Source organism: Podarcis vaucheri (genome assembly GCF_965113315.1).
Source record: "Podarcis vaucheri genome assembly, chromosome: 7".
Classification (NCBI taxonomy): domain Eukaryota; kingdom Metazoa; phylum Chordata; class Lepidosauria; order Squamata; family Lacertidae; genus Podarcis; species Podarcis vaucheri.
The window spans coordinates 65,425,528-65,435,185 of NC_138765.1; positions in this window are offsets into that span (position 1 = coordinate 65,425,528).

The following is a 9,658-nucleotide window of genomic DNA, read 5'->3' on the forward strand; positions in this document are numbered from 1 at the left end:
TGGGCTGTCAGCACCCGGGGCAAGGCAAGTAATTTGCGCCCCCTAACCCTAACCCCCAGATGTTGTGCCCGGTGCGGCTGGCCCCCCTTGCACCCCCCATGCTACGCCACTGGCTGTCACTGTCCAAGAATGGTCATAGCTGGCATGTTAGCCATAGATGGTCAAGGTCACTCCTAGCCACTAAGGTTACCTGAGCCTCAAGAGACAAACCACACACCTGTTTCTTCATGAGGCCCCCTTCCAAAGCAAGTCAACCTCCTCCTCATCTCCTGCTCCTCTTCTTCCTCTTCATTGCTAAAACCATTTGCTTGCCAAGCAGATTGCCAGTGTGCAAACAGGCATTGTAACCTACGACTCATCACCACCACCACTGCCATTGTCTGAGGTAGAGTGAGAGGCAGGTGAACAAGCAAGCAGGCTTAGGGAGCTCTTGCCAGTGGTGCCCCTGTTTGGGTCTTGCACCCTCAGCAACTGCCCAACCTTTCTGCCCCTTGACACCAGCCATGGTGCAAGCTGCTTTAGAGACCATTTTGTCAAAAGCTGAAGTGAATAAGCCACGTTCATTTCCCCCTTGTGTTTGAAATCCTAGCTAGCTCTTTCCCTCTGCTATGCTTTTTAACAGAAAGACAGTCGGAAGCATTTTGAGTTGTAAGTTCTGCCTTTTGTTTTAATTTCAGGACATCAGAGAAGTTCCAAGGAGCTTTTCGTAAACCTGTTTTGTCTACTTTAATTGAAGCAGTTTAATCCTGAAGACGAGCCCGTGGTTAGCCTGTGTTGTCTTGACTTGACGTCTTTGCTTATTTGCTGTACACATTAAACTCCCATCATACTCTTTTTTTAAATCTTTCCTTAGATTTAAGTCCCTGCCTTTGTTTGGATTTTGATTTCCAAACCTGGCTCGTGCATCCGTTGTCTAAATCATAAGCGCGACTCTCTCGCATGGAGCTATTAATAAATCACAAACAGAATTTTATATAAAATATTACTGAAGTGTTCCTTTAATAATGTTCTTGGCTTCTTAACACAGAAGCAGCTTCATCTGATTCCCCGACTGCCTGGGAAGAAAGAAATGGTTACATAACATCAAAGCAGGTCTTTGAGAAGGGGGGACACACCAGTCAAAAAAACCTCTGAGGGCTCTCAGCCCCTCCCTCCTTTTCAAAGTCACCTTTAAGTTGAGATGCTGAACTTTTGATAACAAGTTATTTTTGGAGAAGTTTTGCTCCTTTTCACTCTTGCTTGCGGCATCTGGAAATCTTTCCCGTCTATCTGCTTCATGCATTCATGTTCTGTATCTATATCAGGGGCGGGGAACCTCTGGCCAGTGGCAAATTTCAGCAGTGCCCTGTGCAACACCAAAGTTCCACACACCCTGCCTCTTGCTTTCCATTCTACATCATACTTGCGGCACCCCTAAGGCTCTGCACCCAGTGCACTCCCCTAAATCATAGGTGTTTTGCCTGACTGGACTATGCCCTTAAAGATAAAGGTCCAGTCGTGACCGACTCTGGGGTTGCGGCGCTCATCTCGCTTTATTGGCCAAGGGAGCCAGCGTACAGCTTCCGGGTCATGTGGCCAGCATGACAAAGCCGCTTACCTTCCCGCCGGAGCAGTACCTATTTATCTACTTGCACTTTGACGTGCTTTCGAACTGCTAGGTTGGCAGGTGGCTATGCCCTTAAATAAACATAAATGTTTGTTGCTGGTCTGGGTGGAGGATGAAGATTTGTGTAGAAACTGGCCTTTGGCATTTGTTGCTCCACCCCCTATTTTTCCAGGACCTCACAACTACATTTCCCCAGCAGTGCCAATGCACACTAACTCCTCCCCTACCTGACAAGAGCCCTGTAAGGTAGGACAGTTCTGTTTGTCTTCTGTTGCAGTGCCTGAGCATGAGATGGAGGGAGTGGTGCCCTGAGTGTGAATTGAAGCTGGACTCCTTAGCCAACTCCTCTCAGCTGGCCTCCACAGTTCTTGGAACACAGTTGCAGGAATTGGGGGGGGGACATATTGGCGACGTCACAGGCAATGGCTTATAGGTGCTTACCATGACTGGGTTTTTCACAACACATTGCTTAACCTTTCTTCCTCCTCCCAGAGCTCCCTCAGGGACAGATGAATGTATGTGTATTTTCAGGGCCGCAAAGGTGAATTTAGGCTCCTTTCAGTGCACGTAAAAATGCTGCATTTGCCTCTGCCCTAAATTGTTGCTAGTGCAAATATTCTGGCGTAGCTGATTTGTGGATCTATCTGGCTGTAAGTATTACTCTAGCCCTAAACCATCCTAGCCCTTTTTCACTCTCCATTTTCCCTCCCACTGAGATTGCCAGATGCTTGCTATGACAAAGCCGCAAGGCCCTGTCATGAAAGATTAATTTAGGTCCCCAAATCATTGAATCTTTGTTCTTCATGAGTGACTTAGCAATTGATAATATTAAGACAGCTGTTAATTAACCATTAATCACATTCTTTCCCTGACACAGCATTTGGTTTTTTTGTTTTGTTTTTCCAGATCACATTTCATTTTTGCTTATATAATTAGGACGAAACACAAAGGGGGTAATTTCTACATGCACCTAAACAAAATTGCAGGTGTGCAATGAATGCTTCCTTGTCAAGGGTAAAGAAGGGATGTCCCTCACCTGTCCTGGCCATTGTGCATCCTTGAATTCTGTCAGATGGCTCATGGCAAGCTGGCACAATATGATACAAGGCAATACTTGCTTCTCCTTTGATCAAGAGCAGCGCTTGCCTCCAGTTAGAACATGCGGTAAAGGGCATCTCTCTGTGATTTTGCAGCAGCAAGGATGAGTAGAAGTTGCAAATGGTGGTTTGGCAACGCATGTGCGCTGCGGCTCAGAGGCCATGTCGCTTAGCAAAGATGGAGCATGATCCAGCGGTCATCCTTTCCATTTTTAATCCTTGCTGCTTCTTTAATTGTGGATCCGTTTGAATGGTGGAGCAACAACTAAAAAAATTTACTTTTATGACCTTGAAATATCAGCTGCTTGTTGTGTTTGTTTGTTTTTTTTTTAATTTTAAAAAACTTACACTTCATGGCTTTAGTTGGGAAATTCTGGGGGGATTTTTGCCAGGGACTCACCGTGGCTGCAGCACCATGTTGTTGTTTAGTCGTGTCCGACTCTTCGTGACCCCATGGACCAGAGCACGCCAGGCCCTCCTGTCTTCCACTGCCTCCCTCAGTTTGGTCAAACTCATGCTGGTAGCTTCGAGAACACTGTCCAACCATCTCGTCCTCTGTCGTCCCCTTCTCCTTGTGCCCTCCATCTTTCCCAACATCAGGGTCTTTTCCAGGGAGTCTTCTCTTCTCATGAGGTGGCCAAAGCTTCAGGATCTGTCCTTCCATTCAGCACTCAGGGCTGATTTCCTTAAGAATGGATGCGTTTGATCTTCTTGCAGTCCATGGGACTTTCAAGAGTCTCCTCCAGCACCATGGAGAGCTCCAAGTGACTGACTCGCTTTAGCAAAGGCTGAGGGTGAAGTGGGGCCTTAGGAGAGTCTTTCTGCAGCTTACCTTTCCCAAGTTCTGCCACCTTGGCTTAAAGCACAGGTGGGGGAGCTGTGGCCCTCCAGTTGTTGCAGGACCCCAGTTGCCGACAGCTCCAGCCAGCATGACCAGTGGTCTATATTCACACAGAGCTGCATCTTGCCCACTCTGCAGTTTCAGAACATAAGAAGAGCCAGCTGGATCAGGCCAGAAGGGGCCCATCTAGTCCAGCATCCTGTTCTCACAGTGCCTGAACAGATGCCTGTGGGAAACCCGTAAGCAGGATTTGAGCCTAAGAGCACTCTCCCTTCCGGTAGTTTCCAGCAACTGGTCTTCAGAAGCACTGCCATCTCCAGCTGTGGAGGCAGAGCATAGCCATTCTGGCTTAGCAGTCATCAATAACCCTCTCCTCCAAGAATTTGTCTAATCCTCTTTTAAAGCCATCCAAGTAGTGGTCATCTCTGCCTCCTGTGGCGGTGAGTTCCATGGGTTTACAATGCTTCCATCATATCCTGAAGACGCACTTCTTTACTCTGACCCACCCCATCCTTCTGATTTCAAATTGTTTTGTCAGATTTTCATACAGCGTATTTACACTGGCGTAAGTCGCTATGGAATCTAATGTAATAAATATAATACAATAAGATTCATCGTTCTGGGCTGAAAGGAGGTTAGTAGCAAAGCTTAGCTCACCTCTGCATTCAAGTGGGAGGAAGAACACGCCTGCTAAATCCAATGTTGATGGGCTCTGGCTGGTTTACTAATGCAAGCTTGCTGAGCTCTCTCTGCATCTTTTAAAACTGTTGTCGAAAAGCAGGAGAGAGTTGTAGAGGGAGAGGTGGGGGAAAGAGAGAACCAAACTACATGTAAACTGGGTTAAGAGGAACCATGGGTGCAGCGGGGGGGGGACACAACACAAAATTCCTCCTTCAGAGTGCAGCAGCACTCCTGGATTTGCATTAAATGCCTCCATTTCTCCAGAAGACCTGCTTTCAAAGAGATGACAAGAGAAGTCCATTAGAATCCCAGCTTAGGTATTTGAAGTCAGGAGCATTTGCACTCCAGCAGACTGATGTATTAGGGTCACGTTGTGACATTTTCACTAAACTGAGGGGGTGGAGAATCAAAACAACACCAGCATATATATTTTTTACATAAAAAAGTAGAAATGGGAATGGAGCAGGGGGGCGGGGATTTAGTACTGATGAAATTTGGGATGAAAGAAGATCTGTCCTAATGTTGTCCTAATGGCAGCCACAAAGCTAGGCCTCTTGAGCCCCACAGCACATTGCCCCAAAAAGGAACAACCCCACCAAAACAAGAGGGCAGAAGCGGATGATTTGCATGAGTGTGACTGAGGCTGCTTTGTATGCACAGGTGCAAATCTGGAAAGGTTTACTAAGGGTTGCATCCAACTAAGAGCAAACCCAATGAAATTAGTGGACCTAAGTCATGTTCATTAACAGGACTACTCTTGAGCAGGGCTGATATGACACTATACTTTTAACCAAAATGCAATACAGCTCACTAGGGTAACCAACTAGTAGCCATTGACAGCACTCTCCTCTTTTAAAGCCATCCAAGTTGGTGGCCATCACTGCCTCCAGTGGGAGGGAGTTCCATAGTTTAACACTGCGCTGTGTGAAGAAGTGCTTTCTTTTGTCTGTTTTGAATCTTCTGACATTCAGCTTTATTGGATGTCCACGAGTTCCAGCACTATAAGAAAAACCTCTTCTCCATCCACTTTCTCCATGCCACACATAATTTTGTAAACTTCTATTATGTCGCTGCTTCTCACCTTTTCTCCAGACTAATCTTCTTGCAGCTGCTTAACAAATATATTTTATAGTCCCTTGCCCTAATTGAAAAGACAAGACACAAAAGGGAAAGGGGTGTGTGAGAGAGGAAGAAAAATGAAGATTGCCATGTTCTTGTAATACCAGCTGGAATGGGGACAGTTCAAGGAAGAGGGGAGAGACAGAGAGCGAGAGAGAGAGAGAGAGCGCTGAGCTGATAGAAAATCCCTGCAGTCCGTTTCTATTGCCCAGTGGAACCGAATGGGAGAATGAACACTCCCCTTGAAATAATAAGCTTGGCAACATCTAGATTGTATGTATTCCAGTGCTTCATTTTTACCTGCGTGATTGACAAAAACACCTTTTATGTCAGACTGCCATGCTCCTGGATTTCCAGCACCCTTGCAAATTACACTTGGACGTGTTTCAAATCTTGTCAAAGCGACTATCCAGACTGGGTGGCAGAAGAAGCCATTAGAGGGTGTGCTAATTTGGGAAGGCACTTTTATATTTCCGATGGGAATTAGCATGTACGTCACCCCAAGTGGCACAGTGCCTATCACTGCAAAGATCTAAGTTTAGTGAATAATAGGGGACCACCCATAACCCAAAAGTATCAGCGCTGCACTATGCAGCCTGTATTTTATGTCAGGTTCACATTCTTATGTTTCTTGTTCTAGCCAAATGCCATGACAAACAAGTATCAGGCAACAGTATTAATAAAAAAATACAGAGCATAAAAATCCATAATATAAAAAAATGCATTGCAGAGTTACTGAGCATTAAAACAGTTTCCTTTATGCATCTCTGGCAGCTCCAATTCTAACATTATTTTGCCCTTAATAAATCCAATTTGCCATTATCCATGATGTAAGTTACCAGAGACAACAACAAACTCAAATTCAGCTTGATCACAGATTAAACCTCCAAATCACTGCAGCAATTTATAGCAATTTTATCTAACTCCTTTTTCCTGATTTCTCTTTTCTTTCTTTTTGCAGTTGATGCACAGAGGGCCACTCTGTGAGTTATAAACCCAGTGCTATTTTTCTAGAAAAAGAGGTACCAGAACATGTGTCAGTGGTGCCCACCTGAGAGGTGCTTGAACTGAGTTCCAGTGAGCTCCAGCTGAAAAAAAAAAAAGCCCTGTGCAAATCTATTATTGTCACTCAAAAGAAACCAGGCCATTTCTGCCAGGGTGTGCCTGCTTTCTTGCTTGCTTGCATGAACAAAGGTTTCAGAAAGCAGTCTCTTGGGTCTCTATATAAGAGGCATGCCAACAGATAATAAGTGATGTCTTCCACCTGAGGTTGACCACAATCTGTTTGAGTATGGGACCATGTTGTAGCAGCCATTCAATACTGCAATGGGCATCACTTGGAAACACAGCTCAATAAAGGCAGTTCTTAAGGAAACTGGTGAGCATTTTGTCAGATAACTAGCTCTAAAATGCTCCGCTTTCAAGAGTGGGTACCAAGGGGGAAATCTGGCGTTTCTAATTAGTTGTAGGTCCCTTGTAGATTCTACCCAGAAGAACCAATTCTTTACTTGACACTCAAAGTCAAAACAGAGCTCAGTTCTGGAAGTATTTTAAGTCTGGAATCAAAGCAGCTCCAGAGCAATGAAAACACCTGCTGATATTTTAATGGAGCTTAACATCTCTTATTTGGAAGTTAGGAACCCAAGTATTTTCAAATGGGTGACATAACTGTTTGAGCCAATTTACTGGTCTTTATTGTCTTTTGAAGTACACATTTTCCCAGGCCTGAAGCCAATTGGGAGGGATGCTAATTTGGGGTGGGATGGGGGCCATATCTCAGTGCTGGAGGATGTACTTTGACTGCAAAAGGCACTGCAATCACCTCTCCGATATCTACAGGTAAAAATGATTGGTAGTAGCAGGTGATCTGGACTCCCAGCTAGGGCTGACTGCAGGTTTGGCATTTGGGAGGGGGGGATGTCCCCTGACAGGTACACTGCTGGGTACTTCAAAGACTTGAGACATAAACTCATCACACAAATCTGCACAATATTTGCAAATATATCTGTATGCTTACCCTAATTACAAACATAAGTGTGTGTGTGTGTGTGTGTGTGTGTGTGTGTGTGTGTGTGAATAGACAACTCAAAGAACAACAAATATTACAAAAACGTGTCTTCAGGATATGGCAGAAACAGTTAAGCTACGGAACAGTAATGGTCACCAACCTAGATGGCTTTAAAAGAGTAGACAAATTCACGAAGGAAAATGAGGATAGTGGCAGCTACTAGCCATGATGGCCATGCCTTCATGGCCCGAGGCAGCAATGCTTCTGAAAAACAGTTGCTGGAAACCACCAGGATGAGAGTGCTCAAATCCTGCTTGTGCTCAAATCCTGCTTGTGCAGAACAACAGACCCCCTACTTGTGGGCCTCCTTCTGCAGGGGCATCTACTCGGCCACTATGAGAACAGGATGCTGGACCTGATCCAGTAGACTCTCCTTATCTTCTCATTTGTAAAATGCAAGTGAGATTGTATTATTGCATGCCACCTGAATCTCTTAAGTGGTGCAAGACTCCAGGTGTTCCAGGCACTTACCCAGAGTCTGTGTTTCCTATTGGATATGAGGGACAACAGATTGATATGGTTTATTTACACATATATACAACCTGAGCCTACAATGAAGGGGTTCACAGCATCAGCACCCCCAAAAGCTTCTTGTTACTGGTTCCAAGAATTTAGGCGTGTCTAGAACCCACTGCGAGAGGCAGTGGAAGACAGAAGTGCCTGGCGTGCTTTGGTCCATGGGGTCACGAAGAGTCGGACACGACTAAATGACTAAACAACAACAGAACCCACAAATCCATAACAGTATGTTTAGCTCATCCTTCCAGAACTGCTGCAGCAAGGATGACTAAAAAGTACTGAGGCAAAGTGCTTTGAATGGGGGGGAGGGATGAGAGGAGGAAAAATGCTATATAAATGCTGAACACTATGATGATTAACTTGAATCCTTGATGGTTGACAGCTCCCATATATGTGCTGGCGACGCTCGGTACATATGTCTCGCTGACCCACATGTGTTTCCAAGATATTAAACACAAGCTGCTCTTGATGAGCACTCCTACGGTGACGGAGAAGGAGCTAAACTATGGGATAAAGCAGCTTGGCTTTCATTCAAAGATGAAGCGGCTGCTCTAAATCTGTAATTCTGTCTGGGTGTTTGCAAGCAAGAGCAATTCAGCAGCACACACTTATCTGGGAAGCAGCAGAAAGCATTGGTTGTGTGCATCCCTTTCTCTGTTTCTGTCCATAGCCCCATATTCTGCATCCTGTCTGCCATGGATGCTTTGGGAGATGATCAGGAGTCATACCAGAGCCACTTAAGAGCATGCACTGCATGGTGTCTGTAATAGCATGGGGAGGCGTTGATCCCCAGCCTCTGAACGCATGATTAAGTCCGGCCTGGCCACCTCTTTGCTCCCCCCTACTCCAGATTTCCAAGCATCTGTTGAGAGGTGGTAATGCTGGGCTTAGCGGCAAGGTCAGAGGCCACAGATGACCAGCATTTTGTACAGTTGCAAGGAGGCATATGGTGAGCTTGTAATTGGTTGCTGCAGGGATCCCAGTTGTCTGAATCTAGCTTGTCAAGGCATATTTCTGTTGTTGTTGTTGTTGCTGCTGCTGCTGTTGCTGTTGTTAATAATAATAATAATATCATCATCATCATCACAGTGGTCAATATTAGTTTTCTATCCTGCCCTTCCTCTCAGAGCAGCCCAGAGCTGAAAACACAAAACAATATAACTAAAGGGAAAGCAACAGGTTATGCGAAACTTTCAAAAACAGTTAAAGACACCTGAAATCATTCAGAACGTAAAGCACGTAAAACAGTCACATATTCTTACAGCTGATAATTTCTAGATGATGGGGAGCAGCATCTTTCAGTCACTCAATGTAACATTTTTAAATTCCTCCTGAAGGCGAGTAAAGAGGGGGCCACACACACCTCACTGGGGAAGGTCTCCTCAAAAGGGGAGCCACCACCGAGAAGTCCCAGTTGTGGGTCAGCACCCAGAGTCAATCTGCTAGTTGTAGGGCCTGAGATGGTTGATACTGGGGGAGGCACTCTTTTAAGTTCTTGGGTCCCAAGCTGTTAAGTTCTTGGGTCCGCAAGTGATAACACGTTGAATTGGACCTGGTGGCTCACTGGCTAGCAGCGCAGAGCTTTCAGGACTGGTAGCACATGGTAGCTTGAGAGAAGATACTCGGACACTCATCCAATACTCAGTGTTCTGCATTCAAGCACAGTGGGTTAACTGTGCACTGTCCCCTCAAACACAGCTGAGCCTCCCCTCGCCCAATCCCCAGAT